The sequence below is a fragment of the Theropithecus gelada genome, chromosome X (assembly GCF_003255815.1).
Source record: "Theropithecus gelada isolate Dixy chromosome X, Tgel_1.0, whole genome shotgun sequence".
In the NCBI taxonomy this organism is placed as follows: domain Eukaryota; kingdom Metazoa; phylum Chordata; class Mammalia; order Primates; family Cercopithecidae; genus Theropithecus; species Theropithecus gelada.
This window is the reverse complement of record NC_037689.1, coordinates 13,537,927-13,559,882: the sequence shown is the minus strand read 5'-3', so window position 1 is coordinate 13,559,882 and position 21,956 is coordinate 13,537,927. Positions and strand designations below refer to the sequence as shown.

Sequence of the window (21,956 nt, the reverse complement as noted above, 5' to 3'; positions counted from 1 at the left end):
AACATGCACATATACACCTGAACCTAAAATGAAAGTTTAAAAAGCTTTTTTACATATCACATTGTACCCTATAAATACATTCAATACAAATGGTGGGTCTAAGTTTGTTCCACTGTTTTCTGCAAATTTTTCATTGTGTTTCATTGTGGATTTCAGAGATAAGCTAATAAATTGATTTAGGCTCTAAAAGATGTGATAGATGTATAGGATGTATACACATATTATAGTAGAAGTCAAAATCCTCCTTTTCTCTCTGGAAGGAAAGATGTATTCTCTATACCTACTCTTTGGAAGGGCAATTATTTGCTTTAGTATAACTCTGTAGTTGGAGATGCAATGAAGCATAACAAAGCAATGATATTATGATGGTGTTAGGTTATTGATTCAAGAAAACTTAAATATTACCTCATCTCACCTGTCTCTCCTTTTGAGGAGCTCGGAAGAGAGAAACAGAGACATCTGCAAGTAAGGCCAAGTAAAACTTTAGATTACTAACAGGAATTTTGCTTCTAATCCCAAGTGTGAAGCTCTAATAACTTGGGCTGGGTCCCATGGCTGGCTCATTTACTCAAGCAAAGTTGGCTTCAATGGCCTAAAACCAAAGCATCCTAAAGGCCCATTTTGCCTCTCTTTCCTAAGTTCAAAAGTCATCGCTTTACTAAGACAAAAAGCCACCAGTGTTTATAGCAGCATTATTCACAATAGCTAAAAGTGGAAATAATCCAAATGTCCACCAGCAGATGAACGGATAAACAAAATGTGGCATATGTATATAATATTGTGCAGCCTTAAGAAGTAAGATTCTACAAATTCTACAATATGGATAAACCTTGAGGACATTATGCTAAGTGAATCAGCCAGACACAAAAGGACAAATATTATATGATTCCATTTACATGAAGTAGTTAGAGTAGTCAAATTCAGACATGGAAATATTTTGTAGAGAAGATCTTTTCATTCAGACACAAACATTTTGGGAAAATGAAAACACATTATGTAATGAAGTCAAGATATTGAATAAGTTGGCAGTTCAATTTGGGTAACACAACTACAAATAAGCCCACAATTGAATGTAATTTTTGTTGTTGTTCCCTGTTGGTTTATTTTTAGTCTTCCCATTTAGTTTCTACCTTTCTCTCTGACTTTCTTCTGTTTCCATTTTTTCCCACTCTAATTTTTCTCTTTCTTTTAATTCTCTTTTTCAATCATCTTACACCTTTTGCTGCTATTTCTTTGACCTTCTCACCTCCACTTTCTCCTGTCTACCTCTTTCTTCCCCTCCCTCTTTTCCCCCTAGACTTGGAATTCCTACCCCAGATGGGTTTTGTAGGAAGATCAAAGCCTTTATCTGTCCTTTTGCTTTCAGCCCTATTCCTTAGTAATAACAATTAGTGTGGAGGGACTCAAGATAGCCCAGGCATCTGAAACCTGGTAATACAGATGGCCCCCAAAGAGAAAAAACTGATATAGCCTACTTTCAGTGACTAGCAAGCTATTAATAGCAGGAGTAAAACAGGTTGAATCAGATAAATTGTTTCACATGACATTGCAACTGCTATCCAGTGTGAGATTCTACAAACACATTAGAGTATACGATCTTTGAGGGCAGAGACATCTCACTAACCTTGCATACAGTTGACAAACAAATTATTTTTACAATTTTTATTTTTAGAAACAGTCTTGCTCTGTTGCCCAGGCTGGAGTACAGTGGCACAATCATGGCTCACTGGAGCCTAGAATTCCTGGGATCAAGTGATCCTTCCACTTCAGTCTTCTGAGTAGCTGGGACTACAGGCACATGCCACCTCACTTGGCTAATTTTTAAATGTTTTTGTAGAGATCAGGTCCCGCTGTGCTGCCCAGGCTGGTCTTGAGCTCCTGAGCTCAAGCAGTCCTCTACCTTGACCTCCCAAAGTGCTGGGATTACAGGTGTGAACCACCATGCCCAGCCCGAAAAATGAACAAAAGTTTATTTTAATTAGATATAGCTTACAATTTACATGGCTGATTTTAATTGGTTTAACTAACTTAATCATCTGCAGTCACAGGGTAAGATATTTTCTGGATAGACGATAAGCTCTTACTATGCAGAACAGGGTAGAGTTCCAGACAACCGGCCCTGGAACCCCATCGCCTGAGTCTGGATCCTGGAACTATCCTTACTAGATATATGGCCATGGAAAAGCTACTTGAATTCCAAAATATTTCCATTTTGAGTAATATCAGAGTCCTTATAAATATTCAGATTTACTTCTAATTACTGATGCAATGAAATATATTGAGGGCAATGAAATATATTAACGGTACATTCAATATTGGGTTGCTGTGAGGGTCGTAGCATTGGGCAGTCTCAGAAGTCAGATAGAGGTCTTCTTATAAGTTCCTGAGCTATGAGGGAGGATGAAGCAAGACTTTCATCACTGTGCAGTGTGAAGACAGCACACCTAGTATTCGGAGTGTTGCGGTTACCTCCACACTGAGGGATCAGAGACAATCTTTGCATAGCATTTCAAGGACACTTTGTAGGAGGCCAAAGTCCAGACATGTGATGCCAGGGAAAAAACATTCCATTCTGAGTGAAGACATTGACGCAAAGAAGTGGGTGTCATATACACAGAACACAGCATGCATGAAGAAAAGCCCTAGATAGCAGTGTAGCAAAAGCAGGTGGGTGCCAGGTTGCAGACAGCCTAAATAACAGGCTGAAGAACCACCCCTCTTCATGCCTGCCTTTGGAACCATTAGTCTCCTTCCCTTTCTCCCTGTAGTACAGAGTGATGTCTGCAGCCCTCTCTTGTCCCAAGAAACCCCCCTTCCATTTCCCACTCTAATAGACATCCCTCTGTGCATCCACCCAAACCCTTCCAACTTCGGGCAGTGGAGACTTGCCTTTTAGTCCTTGGGGCAATGAGAACCAAGGTTGGCACTGATAGCTGGAATCTGTTTCTGCTGCCAGTCAGCTTTCCAGCAAGTCCAAGGGGAACTTATGGGGGCCCATGTCACCTCCAACTCCATCCTCCACCTCTATCCTCAGAGTCAGCCAACTTCCCTTGACCCCATAATGTGGTTGCCTGGCCTGTGTGATCTGACTTCTGCTGGTGTGCTTTTGAGTCTTAAAATAACAATTTATTGTTAGTATTATTAGTATTATTTCTCAAGCTGGGTCAGAAATCCAGACAAGCCAAAGAAGGGAAGGTCATCTCTGCTCCACATAGTCTGGGCCCCCAGCTTAGATGACTTGTACTACTGGGGGACAGAATGGCTAGAGGCTGGCTGTGTCTCTGTCTCAGTCTCTGTCTGCCTCTCTCTTTTCTCTCTCTTTTCTGTCACACGAACTCTCCATGTGGCTAGCCTGGGCTTCCTCACAGCATGGCAACTTCAGGGTAGCCAGACTTTTGAAAGGGTAGCTCAGGGCTTCAGGAGGAAGGAAGCAAAAACTGCCAATCCTCATAAAGGCTAGGTCTGAAGTGGCAGGGTATCACTTCTGCCATATTCTATTGGTCAAAGCAATCACATTCCATCCCAAAGTCAGCAGATGAGACATAGATTCACTTCTCAATAACACAAGGGTCAAAACTTTGTGGCCATTTTTAATCAACCACATGGGACTTGACAGCAGGAGTCTCCTACGTAGAAAGCTCCCTATTACGGAGTGGACCAAACCTTCAAATGCCTCAGATATTCAGCCAACCAGACCAGACTTGACTTTGCCTTTTTTCCTCTGTTATGGCAGATGAGTCCTGGAGAGGGATGCTGTAAGCAAGAAATTTCTTTAAAATTGTATGCTTTAGAGTAAATATTTGTGCAAAATTTGCTTTTCGGTCTAAACACAGTCTGCTTATGTTAATCTCAAAATGTTTATTATTGCCTTAAAACTTCAGGTGAAATTGCCCCCAGGAAGATGGGTCATAATTGTTCTTTTCTTGCTGTGAGCCTTGGTTTTCCGTATCCTGGGTAGAGAAAAATTCATAAGTAGCAGAAATTATTCATAATCACCTTAAAGAATGGTTCTGAGAATTACAAGAGTTGTTATTAACCAGATTGTCTCTATTAACTGAACAAAATAAATAGTTTATACTCATTGAGTACTTTCTGTGTGCCAGGCACTCTTTTAAGGATTTTAGTTTTATTAACTCATTTAATTATCACAACAACCTTATGTGGTAGATTCTGTTATTATCTCCATTTTATAAATGAGGAAACTGAGACACAGAGAAGCTAATATCACAGTAGTGGAGCTGAGCTACTAGCTCTAGAGCCTGCACTTGTAGCCATGATACCAGTGTGCCTCCATTTAATGCTTTAGATGACAGACAATGCCTGAGGACTGAATCTCACCCTTGGCAGTTCACAAACCTGACTCGGCAGTCCATCAAGGGTGGACCTGTCTCTACAGAACAACCTCTCATCAACCCAGTGTATCCAAAGATGAGATTTATTAATGTGCTTTTGAAAATCAGAATCACAGGGATGGAAATTCTTGAATCCCACTGAATAGCATATTCTATTCCTGTAGGGAGCCCTCCACTGGTGGCCAAACCACAGCCAAAGGAAAATATAGACTCCAAACAAAGGAGGTTGACAAGTCCAGGACTGCATGGTATTGGGCCAAGATTGTCTGATAGTCACACGTCTTTTGGACTAAAGAAATCCATTACACCAAAGAAATTGCTCAAGTTCCTTTTTCAGGTTATCCCTTTTATAGAGAAGGATGCTAGAAATAATCGCAGGTGTTTTCCCTGCTGAAACCAGGACTGGTTTTGAGAATACCAGAACCCACTTGTTGCAGTTCACCTAGAAGTGGCATCTACAGTGAGTACCTGTGCACATTTAACAACACTTCATCTGCATCTTTGATTCTTGCTTCGTGCTGTGCTAAGTAAAAAGCCAAAATATGATTGCATTTCAGTTTATGAAGACTTCCACTTGTTCCTAAGCAAGTTATGCCTTTTCTTGTTCCCAAGCCTTAGTTTTTGCTATTCCTGCTCTCCAGATTGCTATTCTCACCACCTTGTTGCTACCCAAATCCTCTCCACTCCTTAACGTTCAATTCTTATGTCACTATTCTGATGTACACAATTTCCCACTCCTACTTGCCCTCACCCATGCACAGAAGAAAATTATAGTGATTATTTTATTTTACTTCATATTATATTTCCTTATTTATATCTCTAGCCCAACTCTTTCTACCCTAGCCCATGACTCCCAAGGTGGTCTCTCTTAGCCTTGCACGTACAGAATTTGTGCTGTAGGTTTGAAATAATTAAACTCTTATTATATGATTGTATCACAAACTTACATCTCTGGATTAACTTTCAAAAGCTCATTGATAACAATAAACTGAATCCCAGGCATGCATAATATTGATACAACACATATTTATTTAGTGTCTACTACTTGCTAATCACGGGACTCTGTATTGGCGGACAGTGATCTAAGATAGTCATGGTCTTTGACCTCGTGGAGCTTACAGCCTAGCAGGAAACACAGATGATGAAAGAAGCAGTCACACCAACTGAAGGGCCGCAGGTGTGCTGTGATAGGAAGACAGGGTGTTAGTGGAGCTCACACCACAAAGTCCTAACTGAGCATGTGTTTGTAGGCAGATAATAAAGAGGTTTTTTTTTTTTTTAAGTTTTGTCAGATAGGCAGAGATACAGAAAAAATGTTCCCAAAAGAGAGATCAGCACTTGAGAAGGCATGGAAGTGTGGTAGGAAATAACATGTTGAGGGAACTGAATGAGGTGGCTTGAGGAGAGAGAGAGTGAGGTAGCAGGGATGGTTGAAAGTTGCTGTTGAGAGGGAGGCAGACGCCTACTTCAGATGATGTAAGGGTCTTCAGCCATTTTATGGCATTTGCACATTACCTTAAAACCAGTGGGAAGGCACTGATCATTTTTGTTCTGTTTTTAGAAAAATTGTGCTGACTGCCATATAGAGAAGAATATGAAGAAGAACAAGGAATAAGAAAGGAGTCTGTGTGAGCTTGGACTGTGACATATCCTCTCTGTGTCTCAGTTCTTTACCTGTGAATTATGGAAAATAATAGTCTCTTTCTCATAAAGCTGTGATGAGGAATAAATGGATTAGTATACATACTATGTTCTACACATTGCCTGGCCAAATATTGGCCTTTCATTAAACATTAGCTATAATTATTAAAGCATTTGTTCTTGTACTTTCAGAAAAAAATGTTATACACACATGTAAGTGTGCATCATATTTTGAATTGGCAATTTCCGTTTTTCTTTTATTTGTATTATTAAATACTTAGTTATTACCCTTTTGCTACAAACCAAGATGATTTTAGGGCGTACATTATATGGCATGATTCTGTAAGCACAATTTAGACAATATTTCCAGAAGAGTCAACTTCTTTGGAAAGTGGAAATGAGGCCAGTGTGAAGGGCAATCATTTCAGACTGACAGACTCTTAGGTTCTGTGATGTATCTAGACTGTGCTAAGCAATGTGGGTCCAGCAAGATGGGAGAGTCTCCCTCTGCCTTTGGACATTACACCTTTAGAGCCCATCAGACCAAGGCACCCACCTGTCTTGAACTGGTTGGGCAGCACAAAAAGTTAGATAAATGTCCAAAGCTTCTATGCCACAGAGGTAAATCAGCATTCCCAAAGTGGGTGTTGAGTGGGGAGCCACAAAAAAATACTCATCACTAACTAACAATATGGCAACTGGAACCAAGAAAACATATACCCTTCCGGACTGCCTTTAACGATTGACACACTGCCCTTCATGCTGTCTCTCCCTCCTCCAGCTTCAGTGTCCCCTTCCTAAGGCTCCAGTTTGTTTAAGCTGCTGTTAGATGGGATAGTTAAATATGCATGCTTTCTATATATTAAATAAAAAGCCCAAAAGTTCAACATTTTCCTGCTCAAAGGTGAAAACCCCAAAAGATTTTCTGGCCTTCATGATTTACTATATCTAATCCTCTGAAGTCTTCATATTTATCATCTACTTGCATGTATTAAAAAACTGAGCTGAGATTCTTTGCTCCATCTAGCCTTGTCAGTAGTTTGCACAGTGCACTAAACTGGAAGATTCTGCTGGCCTGAGTAGTTTCCACTTACTGCTCTCCACTATTTCCAATGCTATTTTCCTCCCACCTACCTCGTGGGAAAAGGCAGACCTAGGTCCACAAAAAAAAATATATATCTAGGCATCTTCATTTCTATAAAGTGAGTCTTTTCACATGGAACATATTCCCAAATAGTTAACTCTTTTGTTTTGTCTATAATACCAGCTGGCAGGGTTTTACAAGCCTTTTTATTATAAAATAAAACATAGATACAGAAAACCCCACAATGCAATAGGATTGTTCCCTTGTAACCATCACCCAGGTCAAGAAACAAAATTTTGCCAGCCAACCTGGAAGCCTATCAATGTTCCATGCCCCCAATCTTTTTTTTTTTTTTTTTTTTTTTTTTTTTTTTTTTTTTTTTTTTTTTTGAGATGGAGTCTCACTCTTGCCCAGGCTGGAGTGCAGTGGCGTGATCTCGGCTCACTGCAACCTCCACCTCTGGGGCTCAAGCAATTCTCTGCCTCAGCCTCCCGAATAGCTGGGATTACAGGCGCCCACCACCATGCCTGGCTAATTTTTGTATTTTTAGTGGAGATGGGGTTTCACCATCTTGGCCAGGCTGGTCTAGGACTCCTGACCTCGTGATCCACCCGCCTTGGCCCCCAAAGTGCTGGGATTACCGGCCACCGTGCCTGGCCCTGCCCCTAGTCTTTTTTTAACTTTTCTTTTAAGTTCAGGGGTGCATGTACTCGTTTGTTATATAGGCAAACTTGAGTCATGCGGGATTATAGTACAGATTATTTCATCACCCAGGTATTAAGCCTAGTGCCCAGTAGTTATTTTTCCTGATCCTCTTGCTCTTCCAGCCCTCCGCTCTCCAGTTGACCCCAGTGTGTGTCGCTCCTCTTTATGTGTCTATGTGTTCTCATCATTTAGCTCCCACTTATAAGCGAGAATATGCGGTATTTTGTTTTCTGCTCCTGTGTTAGTTTGCTAAGGATAATGGTCTCCAGCTCCATCAGTGTTCCTGCAAAGAACATAATCTTGTACTTTTTTATGACTGCATAGTATTCCATGGTGTACATGTACCACATTTTCTTTATCCAATCTATCATTGATGGGCATTTAGGTTGATTCCATGTCTTTGCTATTCTGAATAGTGCTTCAGTGAACATATGTGTGTGTGTGTCTTTATAATATAATGATTTATATTTCTTTGGGCAGATACTCAGTAATGGGATTGCTGGGTCAAAGGGTATTTCTGTTTTTAGGTCTTTGCGGAATTGCCACACCATCTTCCACAATGGTTGAACTAATTTATGTGCCCACCAACAGTGTATAAGCATTCCTTTTTATCTGCAACCTTGCCAGCATCTGTTATTTTTTTACTTTTTAGTAATAACCATTCTGACTGGTGTGAGATGGCATCTCTTTGTGGTTTTGATTTGCATTTCTCTAATGATCAGAGATCTTGAGCTTTTTATCATATGATTGTTGGCTGCATGTATGTCCTCTTTTGAAAAGAGTCTGTTCATGTCCTGTGCCCACTTTTTATGGGGTTGTTTGGTTTTTTTCTTGTAAATTTGTTTAAGTTCCTTATAGATGCTAGATATTAGACCTTTGCTAGATGCATTGTTTGCAAATTTTTCTCCCATTCTTTAGGTTGTCTGTTTACTCTGTTGATACTCACCTTTGCTGCACAGAAGATCTTTAGTTTAATTAGTTCCCATTTGTCTGTTTTTGCTTTTGTTGCAATTGCTTTTGATGTCTTTGTCATGAAATCTTTGCTGGTTCCTGTGTCCAGGGATGGTATTGCCTTGGTTGCTTCACAGGGTTTTTATAGTTTTGGGTTTTACATTTAAGTCTTTAATCCATCTTGAGTTAATTTTTTATTATGGTGTAAAGAAAGGGTCCAGTTTCAATCTTCTGCATGTGGTACATGTACACCACAGAATACTATGCAGCCGTAAAAAAGAATGAGATCATGTTCTTTGCAGGAACAAAGCAGGGTCTTTGCAGGAACAAATCAGGGTCTTCTAAAAAGCAGGACCAGGTTACCCACATCTAAGGGTGTGCCAGAGGAAGGCAATGGAAGCAAAGTGCTCAAAAGTTCTTGGCTCACTGAGCAAGCAGGCAGTCTCAGAATCTTTTGGGTCAGCTGCTAGTCCTGACCCTGGCCATTTTGCCTGATAAAGGTTATCATCAAAGACATCAGCAAAGGCACCAGCTCTGGCTTAACAGTTGGGCTTCAGCAGTGAGGAATAAAGCTGGTCCTATCCTTTTCTACCTCTCCCTATTCCCACATATACATAGAGTCTCTGCTAGAGTAATTTTTGGAGCCTCAGCTTCTGCCCTCAGGAGTCACAAAGAAGAAAGGGAAATACATAACCTCAAACAGGCATACACCCTCACATATCCATCCCTGTATATCCATTAGTTTTTATGATTTTATGATGGGGAACATAAAATAAAAGCAAACAAAATGGAAAGAGAATGAACAAAATTAAAATCCTACCTTCTAATTAACAATGTAAGAAGAATGTGCCTAAGGAAACTAAATACTCAGAGTTTCCTCTCCTAACTCCCCTGAGGTGGAATGGAGAAGATCTCTATAGAGTTAAAGATCAATTAGAGAGAAACATAGTGCCAGACTAGTCTGGTTCTCTAGTACAAGGAAACAGATGAGTGAATAGAATAATTATATAGTATAACATATTATAATAGAGTTATGTATATATGGTATGCTTACTGTACAGGTGTGGGACATGTAACCCATCTTGGGAAAGAAAAGGTGGTCAGGACCTATGTGCATAAAGGTCTCTCTGGGAAAGTGTGGAATAATAATTACTGGAGACCTGGATGGGTGGGAGGGGGATGAGGGATGCAAAATTACTTAATGGATACAATGTACTTCATTCAGGTGATGGATACACTAAAAGCCCAGATTGCACCACCATGCAATGTATCTATGAAACAAAACTACATTTACACTCCTTAAATTTGTACAAAAAAAGTCTCTCTATGCCATAATAAATTTTCAGACCAAGGACTGATATGTTCCTTATGTGGGTTTATCAAAGCTTTACTATGGGAAAGGAGGGAGTTGGATTTCAGAAGGCAAGAGTAAAGACCTTCACTCATTCAAGAAAAAAAATTATTGAGGAAGTGGCACCCAAGATGGCCGAATAGGAAGAGCTCCAGCCTCCAGTTCCCTGCGTGAGCGACACAGAAGATGGGTGATCACTGCATTTTCAACTGAGGTACTGTGTTCATCTCACTGGGGCGTGTGGGACAGTTGATGCTGGTCCACGGGTGCAGCCCGACCAGTGAGAGCTGAAGCAGGGCAAGGCATCGCCTCACCTGGGAAGTGCAAGGGGGAAGGGAATTCCTTTTCCTAGCCAAGGGAAATTGAGACACACAACACCTGGAAAATCAGGCAACTCCCACCCTAATACTGCGCTTTACCAAGGGTCTTAGCAAATGGCACACCAGGAGATTATATCCCACACTTGGCCCAGAGGGTCCCATGCCCACGGAGCCTTCCTCACTGCTAGCACAGCAGTTGGAGATCTAACTGCAAGGTGGCAGCGAGGCTAGGGAAGGGGCGCCTGCCATTGCTGAGGCTTAAGTAGATAAACAAAGCCGCCAGGAAGCTCGAATTGGGTGGAGCTCACCGCAGCTCAAGGAGGCCTGCCTGCCTATGTAGACTCCACTTCTGGGGACAGGGCATAGCTAAACAAAAAGCAGCAGAAACCTCTGCAGATGTAAAAGTCCCTGTCTGACAGCTTTGAAGAGAGCAGTGGTTCTCCCAGCATGGAAGTTGAGATCTGAGAACCGACAGCCTGCCTGCTCAAGTGGGTCCCTGACCCCTGAGTAGCCTAACTGGGAGACATCTCCCACTAGGTGCAGACCAACATATCACACCTCACACAGTTGGGTACACCCTGAGACGAAGCTTTCAGAGCAAGAATCAAACAGCAACACTCGCTGTTCAGCAATATTCTATCTTCTGCAGCCTCCGCTGCTGATACCCAGGCAAACAGGGTCTGAAGTGGACCTCAAGCAAACTCCAACAGACCTGCAGCTGAGGGTCCTGACTGTTAGAAGGAAAACTAACAAACAGAAAGGACACCCACACCAAAACCCCATCAGTACATCACCATCATCAAAGACCAAAGGCAGATAAAACCACAAAGATGGGGAAAAAGCAGTGCAGAAAAGCTGGGAATTCAAAAAATCAGAGCGCATCTCCCCCTCCAAAGGAGCGCAGTTCATCTCCAGCAATGGAACAAAGCTGGATGGAGAATGACTTTGATGAGTTGAGAGAAGAAGGCTTCATTCAATCAAACTTCTCAGAGCTAAAGGAGAAACTATGCAACCAGTGCAAAGAAACTAAAAACCTTGAAAAAAATGGATGAATGAATAACTAGAATAATCAATGCAGAGAAGACCTTAAAAGAACTGATAGAGATGAAAACCATGACATGAGAACTACGTGATAAATGCACAAGCTTCAGTAACCGACTCGATCATCTGGAAGAAAGATTATCAGTGATTGAAGATCAAATGAATGAAATGAAGCGAGAAGAGAAATGTAGAGAAAAAAGAGTAAAAAGAAATGAACAAAGCTACCAAGAAATATGGGATTATGTGAAAACACCAAAACTACGTCTGATTGGTGTGCCTGAAACTGACGGGGAAAATGGAACCAAGTTGGAAAACACTCTGCAGGATATAATCCAGGAGAACTCCCCCAACCTAGCAAGGCAGGCCAACATTCAAATTCAGGAAATACAGAGAATGCCACAAAGATACTCCTCCAGAAGAGCAACTCCAAGACACATAATTGTCAGATTCACCAAAGTTGAAATGAAGGAAAAAATGTTAAAGGCAGCCAGAGAGAAAGGTCAGGTTACCCACAAAGGGAAGCCCATCAGACTAACAGCAGATCTCTCGGCAGAAACTCTACAAACCAGAAGAGAGTGGGGAGCAATATTCAACAGTCTTAAAGAAAAGAATTTTCAACCCAGAATTTCATATCCAGCCAAACTAAGTTTCATAAGTGAAGGAGAAATAAAATCCTTTACAGACAAGCAAATGCTTAGAGATTTTGTCACCACCAGGCATGCCCTACAAGAGATTCTGAAGGAAGTACTAAACATGGAAAGGAGCAACCGGTACCAGCCATTGCAAAAACATGCCAAAATGTAAAGTCCAGCTATGCTAGGAAGAAACTGCATCAACTAGCAAACAAAATAACCAGCTAATATCATAATGACAGGATCAAGTTCACACATAACAATATTAAACTTAAATGTAAATGGACCAAATGATACAATTAAAAGATACAGACTGGCAAATTGGATAAAGAGTCAGGACCCATCAGTCTGCTGTATTCAGGAGACCCATCACACATGCAGAGACACACATAGGCTCAAAATAAAGGGATGGAGGAAGATCTACCAAGCAAATGGAAAACAAAAAAGGAGGGGTTGCAATCCTACTCTCTGATAAAACAGACTTTAAACCATCAAAGATCAAAAGAGACAAAGAAGGCCATTATATAATGGTAAAGGGATCAATTCAACAAGAAGAGCTAACTATCCTAAATATATATGCACCCAATACAGGAGCACCCAGATTCATAAAGCAAATCCTTAGAGACTTTTACAAAGAGACTTAGACTCCCATACAATAATAACGGGAGATTTTAACACCCCACTGTCAACATTAGACAGTCAACGAGACAGAAAGTTAACAAGGATATCCAGGAATTGAACTCAACTCTGCACCAAGTGGACCTAATAGACATCTACAGAACTCTCCACCCCAAATCGACAGAATATACGTTCTTCTCAGCACCACATCACACTTAATCCAAAATTGACCACATAGTTGGAAGTAAAGCACTTCTCAGCAAATGTAAAAGAATGGAAATTATAACAAACTGTCTCTCAGACCACAGTGCAATCAAACTAGAACTCAGAACTAAGAAACTCAATCAAAACCGCTCAACTACGTGGAAACTGAACAACCTGGTCCTGAATGTCTACTGGGTACATAATGAAATGAAGGCAGAAATAAAGATGTTCTTTGAAACCAATGAGAACAAAGATACAACATACCAGAATCTATGGGACACATTTAAAGCTGTGTGTAGAGGGAAATTTATAGCACTAAATGCCCACAAGAGAAAGCAGGAAAGATCTAAAATTGACACCCTAACATCACAATTAAAAGAACTAGAGAAGCAAGAGCAAACACATTCAAAAGCTAGCAGAAGGCAAGAAATAACTAAGATCAGAGCAGAACTGAAGGAGATAGAGACACAAAAACCCTCCAAAAAATCAATGAATCCAGGACCTGGTTTTTTTAAAAGATCAATAAGTTGATAGACCGCTAGCAAGGCTCATAAAGAAGAAAAGAGAGAAGAATCAAATAGATGCAATAAAACACGATAAAGGGGATCTCACCACCGACCCCACAGAAGTACAAACTACCATCAGAGAATACTATAAACACCTCTACGCAAATAAACTAGAAAACCTAGAAGAAATGGATAATTTCCTGGACACTTACACTCTACCAAGACTAAACCAGGAAGAAGTTGAATCCCTGAATAGACCAATAGCAGGCTCTGAAATTGAGGAAATAATTAATAGCCTACCAACCAAAAAAAGTCCAGGACCAGACGGATTCACAGCCGAATTCTACCAGAGGTACAAGGAGGAGCTGGTACCATTCCTTCTGAAACTATTCCAATCATTAAAAAAAGAGGGAATCCTCCCTAACTCATTTTATGAGGCCAGCATCATCCTGATACCAAAGCCTGGCAGAGACACAACAAAAAAAGAGAATTTTAGACCAGTATCCCTGATGAACATCAATGCAAAAATCCTCAATAAAATACTGGCAAACCGAATCCAGCAGCACATCAAAAAGCTTATCCACCATGATCAAGTGGGCTTCATCACAGGGATGCAAGGCTGGTTCAACATACACAAATCCATAAATGTAATCCAGCATATAAACAGAACCAAAGACAAAAACCACATGATTATCTCAACAGATGCAGAAAAGGCCTTTGACAAAATTCAACAGCCCTTCATGCTAAAAACTCTCAATAAATTCTGTATTGATGGAATGTATCTCAAAATAATAAGAGCTATTTATGACAAACCCACAGCCAATATCATACTGAATGGGCAAAAACTAGAAGCATTCCCTTTGAAAACTGGCACAAGACAGGGATGCCCTGTCTCACCGCTCCTATTCAACATAGTGTTGGAAGTTCTGGCCTGGGCAATCAGGCAAGAGAAAGAAATCAAGGGTATTCAGTTAGGAAAAGAAGAAGTCAAATTGTCCCTCTTTGCAGATGACATGATTGTATATTTGGGAAACCCCATTGTCTCAGCCCAAACTCTCCCTAAGCTGATAAACTTCAGCAAAGTCTCAGGATACAAAATCAATGTGCAAAAATCACAAGCATTCTTATACACCAGTAACAGACAAACAGAGAGCCAAATCATTAATGAACTCCCATTCACAACAGCTTCAAAGAGAATAAAATACCTAGGAATCCAACTTACAAGGGATGTGAAGGACCTCTTCAAGGAGAACTACAAACCACTGCTCAGTGAAATAAAAGAGGACACAAACAAATGGAAGAACATACCATGCTCTTGGAGAGGAAGAATCAATATTGTGAAAATGGCCATACTGCCCAAGGTAATTTAGAGATTCAGTGCCATCCCCATTAAGCTACCAATGACTTTCTTCACAGAGTTGGAAAAAACTGCTTTAAAGTTCATATGGAACCAAAAAAGACCCCGTGTTGCCAAGACAATCCTAAGTCAAAAGAACAAAGCTGGAGGCATCATGCTACCTGACTTCAAACTATACTACAAGGCTACAGTAACCAAAACAGCATGGTACTGGTACCAAAACAGAGATATAGACCAATGGAACAGAATAGAGGCCTCAGAAATAATACCACACATCTACAGCCATCTGATCTTTGATGAACCTGACAAAAACAAGAAATGGGGAAAGGATTCCCTATTTAATAAATGGTGTTGGGAAAATTGGCTAGCCATAAGTAGAAAGCTGAAACTGGATCCTTTCCTTACTCCTTATATGAAAATTAATTCAAGATGGATTAGAGACTTAAATGTTAGACCTAAAACCATAAAAACCCTAGAAGAAAACCGAGGCAATACCATTCCGGACATAGGCATGGGCAAGGACTTCATGTCTAAAACACCAAAAGCAATGGCAACAAAAGCCAAAATTGACAAATGGGATCTAATTAAACTAAAGAGCTTCTGCACAGCAAAAGAAACTACCATCAGAGTGAACAGGCAACCTACAGAATGGGAGAAAATGTTTGCAATCTACTCATCTGACAAAGGGCTAATATCCAGAACCTATAAAGAACTCAGTCAAATTTACAAGAAAAAAACAACCCCATCAAAAAGTGGGCAGAGGATATGAACAGACATTTCTCAAAAGAAGACATTCATACAGCCAACAGACACATGAAAAAATGCTCATCATCACTGGCCATCAGAAAAATGCAAACCAAAACCACAATGAGATACCATCTCACACCAGTTAGAATGGCAATCATTAAAAAATCAGGAAACAACAGGTGCTGGAGGGGATGTGGAGAAATAGGAACACTTTTACACTGTTGGTGGGACTGTAAACTAGTTCAACCATTGTGGAAAACAGTGTGGCGATTCCTCGAGGATCTAGAACTAGATATACCATTTGACCCAGCCATCCCATTACTAGGTATATACCCAAAGGATTATAAATAATGCTGCTATAAAGACACATGCACACGTATGTTTATTGCAGCACTATTCACAATAGCAAAGACTTGGAATCAACCCAAATGTCCATCGGTGACAGACTGGATTAAGAAAATGTGGCACATATACACCATGGAATACTCTGCAGCCATAAAAAAGGATGAGTTTGTGTCCTTTGTAGGGACATGGATGCAGCTGGAAACCATCATTCTCAGCAAAGTATCACAAGAACAGAAAACCAAACACCGCATGTTCTCTCTCATAGGTTAGGATTGAACAATGAGATCACTTGGACACAGGAAGGGGAACATCACACACCGGGGCCTATTGTGGGGAGAGGGGAAGGAGGAGGGATAGCATTAGGAGATATACCTAATGTAAATGACGAGTTAATGGGTACAACACACCAACATGGCACATTTATACATATGTAACAAACCTGCATGTTGTGCACATGTACCGTAGAACTTAAAGTATAATAAACAAAAAAAATAAAGTTAGAACAAAGTTCAAAATAAATGATGATAACTGAAAAAAAAAATTATTGAGCACCTACTATGTGCCAGGCACTTTTCTAGGGACTTGGAATACAACATTAACCCAAACATACAAAAGTCCCTGTCCTTATGAAGTCAAATAGAAGAAAAATAGGAAATAGTTTTTCACTAGGGGAAGCACAGTAAGTTTTTTGGTTTGTGGAACTAATCTGTATTGAGTGGTATGTGTATGTTGTTATGCATTTGTCAAAACCTACAGAACTTTACAGCACAAAAAGTGAACCTTAAGGCATGCGAATTTTTAAAATCAACCAGGAGGTCAGGGGATCCCAGGATGAGATGTACACTATGGCAGAAGAATCTAATGGTATTACAAATGTAAGCCATAATTTCATGGAAGAGAATGGAGACAAAATATTCCGACCTAAGTCACTTTGAAAAATTGTGTTTCACTATACACTGTAAGACCAAAAACAAAAGGGATGATATATGAACACTATAGTCTAGTTGATAAGGTTGCTTGTCATAGGTGTACAAGTTAATTAATTCTGACATGGCTGTATATGTATACTTGGATGAGCAAATAAGTAAATGAGTGGTTGAGCCAGTCTTCTCTCTGTTGGTGAGGAAAGTTCCAGATAAGCAAGGGGAGATTAGAATGGACTGACCCATGTGGTACTGGATTAGAGTCAGAGACATCAAGGTAAACTCATATTTAGCTTGATATAGATACAGATGGATAGATACAGAAGTAGTTGTAAAGATGAGTGCATACATGAGTTTGTATATACACATGTATCTCCTAGCTCTGTCCTCTGAGAGGGTCTCAAAGCAAAGACACCCTCGTAGCAACGAGCATGCCTAACTCCCAGATCTTGGTTTCTAATAATATTTCTAATGAAAGAAACTGGGAATTCTTTAGAGACATATCTTATTCTAGGGCTAGGGCTGGAAATATATATGATGAGCCTGGAGTGTCTTGAAGTGCTAGAAAGTAAGAAAGTGTTCAAATAACAAAACAATGGTGGCATGTCAAAGGGACACAAGAGCCAACTGAAAGAGTCCCCAATGGCCAAGGCTGGAGCGATTTTGAGCAACAAAATATATAATATAATATTAGAATATAACCCAGAGTATAAAACAAATATCTGTGAGATCATACTGATATAAGTAAATGATTGAATAAATAAGTAAATTGAGAAACATATATCTCCTATACAGAAGTCCAAGTAAGATAGAGACTCCCACCTCGAGGAGATATAATCTGAGCCCCCATACTCTGAGCGTTGGCTGTGCCTAGTTACTTATTTCCAGAGTATGAAAAGGGAGGGTAAAGTAATTTTATAATAGTGAAACCTGACAAACACTACCTTGGTAGATCAAAGTCAACATCAACAGTGATAAATCACGTTGATTAATAGTATGCATCCTTGATATAATATGAGAAGGACTTTTTACCTCTATGTCCCTTCTCCCAAAAACCCCCAGTCTAAACATGAGAAAAACTTTAGGAAAACCTCAATTGAAGAACATTCTAGAAAACACCTGAGCAGAACTTTGCTCAAAACTGTCAGGGTAATCAAAAACAAGGAAAGCCTGAGAAACTGCTACAGATTAGAAGAAGCTAAGGAGATATGACTGAATGCCATGTGCTGTCCTGGATGGAATCCTGGAATAGACAAGGAAAGCTAATGAAACCTGTATAAAGTATGGAGTTAAGTTAATAATAGTGTATCAGTATTGGTCCCTTGTGACAAATGTAATATAGCAATCCAAGTTGCTAACAATAGGGAAAATTGGGTTAGGGTCATACAGAAACTCTATTATTTTTGCAACTTTTCTGTAAAGTTAAAAGTATTCTAAAACAAAAGGTGTGTTTACATTAAAATAACAAAATAAGTACAGAGATTTATGATAAGCCCTGTGGAAAAAAATAAAACTGGGTAAGGCACTTGAAGGGAGGGGCTGGGTTTTATTTTATAGATAGTGGTCAGGGAAGAGCTCCCTAAGGAGACATTTGAATAGGCATGAGTAGCAAGTCATGTGGACACCAGGTGGAAGAGCATGCCAGGAAGTGGAAACAGGAAAAGCAAAGGATGGAGGTGGGAGTTCAGGAAGGAGCCTACTGAAAATAGCCCAGGTGCAACAGAAAGGTGAACCAGGGCAATAGTGGGAGGCAAGAAGGACAGGGGACAGACTTGAGAAGTCATCATTTCATGGACCAGGAAGAAGAAAAAATGAATAGTTCAGAAAGAGAATGGCCCCCAACACCATGCACAGTTACCATGCCACTGTGTGGTAATGCTTAGAGTTCTATGGCTTTGCACAGTTCCACATGGCTTCGCATGGTACTTACTGAATCAAGTCTTCACTGCAACCCTGGGGTTCTAGTCCACACTTCTAAGAATCAGGACACTGCATCTCAGGTTCAGATTTGTTCAACTCACATCTTGCAAAAGCAAACTGGAGACTTGAAACTAGGCTTTCTGCCTATATATCTTGGGATTCTCCATCTTACCCTCTGTCCTCCATGCCTTCTAGGACATTACCAGGGTATCATGGAAGAGGCTAAGACTGTGTGAACTGCAGAGTCTAGGAAGTTTGATGGAACAAAAGTCCACCCCTAAAACCCTGGGGGCAGCTCCTGGCCCAGTTTAAGCCTGACTCAGAGACAGACTTTTTAAAAAGTTGCATAAATCCTGATATTAATAATGTTTCTTCATAACCTACATATAAAAGGTCAGAAGGACAGGTTTCTGCTACTATCAAGTCTAGACTTCTGGCCATCCTTTGCGATTCCAAATGGACCTCAGGGCCTCATGCCACACATTGTGTGTGTGTGTGTGTGTGTGTATGCACATGCATGTGGGTGTATATCTCCTAAATTTCTCCATTGTGAAACATACAGCCCTCTTTCTCTTTTTCCCATATATATACATGTTCCTAGAGTCCCCAAGGGCTATAACTGCCCCAAGTAATTTTTTCCAAGTCAAAAGCAGCTGGCTGTCTAAGTGATTAGCTGAGAGTGAAACCAACTGCAGGAAACTGTCATGCTAAAGCAAGCCCTTCACGGCCCTCAGACCTTGAGGAGATAATGGTGGAGACTGGGAGCGGAGCAGAACCCCAACTTCTCTATCTGAAGTCACTCTAAAGCTATTTGATTATCAGATCATGTTATAACTAAATATTATCAGGTTTCAGAATCCTTAGTTCCCTGAAGCTCTTGGCCATGTCCCAAACCCAGTGTCACCCCTTCCCTCAGTCCTCCAAACCAGGATTTCTTCTCATCCCCTGAGCTCCACCCTTGATCATACCCTTCTGAAAGATTGTATGGAGTGCCCTTTAGCATTCTGGAGCCTTTCTGTGTATTGAGCTTTGCAAAAGAGAAACAAATCTTGAAGCAATGAGAAATTTGAGTGTGTGGAAAGATTTTTCTCAAGTACGCATTGGCCTCAAGGAGGAAAATGCATCCTTATTAAAATGCTCAATTGGTCACAATAATTTAATTTTTCTAACAGTATAATTTAACTTGATCATTCTTCATTTATGTAGAGATTTTTAGAGCACTGTTCTCCCTCCTTCTCTTACTCACTCTCTTTTCTCCTTTCTAAGAGATATGTATTCATCTCCAGGCTTCATTGCCTCAAAAGTGGATGCAAGAACTTCTTCAACTGTTAAGTTACTCCCTGTTCCTGAAAGGAAATAATTGGAACATCACCATCTGCAGCCATCTTGGAGAAAGACATGATTTTGAAGGAAGGCATTCAATTAAATAACATTCTGATTTGAAGTTAAATTGTCCAAGAGCTGACTTCCTCGACAGCTCTGATTCAGGCCTCCTAAAATGTTGCACACTCTGACTCATGCTTCCTTCTGGAAATGACAAAACTTCCTCACCACCCTGATCTAAGCCGTCTGCTCTTGGTCCTCCATGCTCTCAGGAAGGGATTGGGTCGTATGTTACATTTTTTCCATGGTGGGCGAGGAAACCCATCCTTTGTTTTTTCAAAGGGAGAAACATACACACACGTGTGCACACATACACACACACACACACACACTCATCAAAGAATGACACACTGAAAATTCTGAAAATTAATACCAGGCAGAGCACCCCCACCCTCCACACCCCTGGAAAATAAATAAACACTGTTTAAGAATTGTAGAAACAAGAGGGAGTTGATTTTTTAACCATTTATGCTCCAAAGATTTTTTAAATGTTCAATTTTCTAAAGAAAAAAACATGTAGTAACTTTACAAAGCTAACATGTTTTATTAGTTAAGGTGGTCTGAAAGAGCCTGGATTTTGTAGGTAACTAATAATCAGTGTTGAGCATCGCTGATCCATTTCCCAGGGAGATTGCATTCCCTGTGTCTCTAAAGAGACGCTTGGGGGGAAAGCCATGTTGGGGAAGAGAGGAGAGGAAAAGGAGGAATAAGGAAAGGAAGGGATGCAACTGACCAGCAATATTTTTTGGTACTGAAATCTGTTCTAGACTGTTCCACAGCAGCCTCAAATATAAATACGTGCCAATCTGTATCTTACAATGTATAATCCAGCACTCCTTAAAAACACTACTCACTGGAGTGAAAAGAAGTACCCAGAATATTAACTCAGTATACAGATTTACCACGTGGTAAATAAGGATTTATTTTGAGGATAAGAATTTTGAGACCAGAAATTCAAGGATATTTTTCTATATTCTCAGCTGTAATAAATTAAAATTTTGATAAATGCTATATATATAATGTGTATAAAGTGAAGAATGACTTGCATATATATTTACATAGCCTCACATTTGTCCTCTCAGAGTGTCTTCAAACATGAAGACTGAGAAGGAGAAAATTGCCTTACACATTCTCTCTCTTTTACTTTCCTCACAGCAAAGCTATGGGCATCAGTCTTGAGTTCTATTCTCAGCTCTGCTACTGGGTTATTATGGGCTAGTAATTTAATTGAAAATGGAAGAATGGATCAGATGATTCCCAAAGACCCTTCCAATTTGAAATTCTATGACCCGATACTTTGTTTATCTCCATGGGATGTTTTCTCTTTTCAAAGAAGACACCAAGATGTATTTCCTATTCCTGTTAACAGCTCTTGTCTGTGAGCTGGAAACCCCGATGGCTCTGCCAAGCCCAAGTCCTAGGAGATAAGGCCTAGGAACAGAGTATTCACCTTCCCTACCCCATCTGGACAACCTCTCCACTGATGAGATGGCCCGTGGCCTGAATCTGCGAGAGGTGTGGAGGTCTGCCAGGACCTAGTGGCAGGATCCTTATGCTCATCCTTAATCACTATTAATTTGTGTTTTTTTCATATGACTTTATGAGTAGGTAAGAGAAGTTCCATTCATTCCACACGCATTTATGTGTGTGTGATGTATGTATGCTTAAACCACTGTACTGAACACTGGGGATAGAGCAGAGTTGGGTTTTCCTGAGCCCACTAATAATTGTGCAATTGTGGTTTTGATTAGGGAGACAAAGAGACTCATAGTAGAGACCCACCATGGCCTTTGAAGTTTCACCAGTAATGATTCACTGTTTGAATCTTCTGGGCTTTTTGGACTTTCAGAGCGCTCTATTAAAAAATTGTTTTAAG

General features: G+C 40.3%; 1 pseudogene; it reads right to left on the bottom strand.

Annotated features, from left to right (window-relative positions):
• The window catches only part of LOC112616342, a 57,969-nt pseudogene extending 36,329 nt beyond the window's left edge, over positions 1–21,640 (bottom strand).
• Positions 21,641–21,956: the final 316 nt, after the last annotated feature.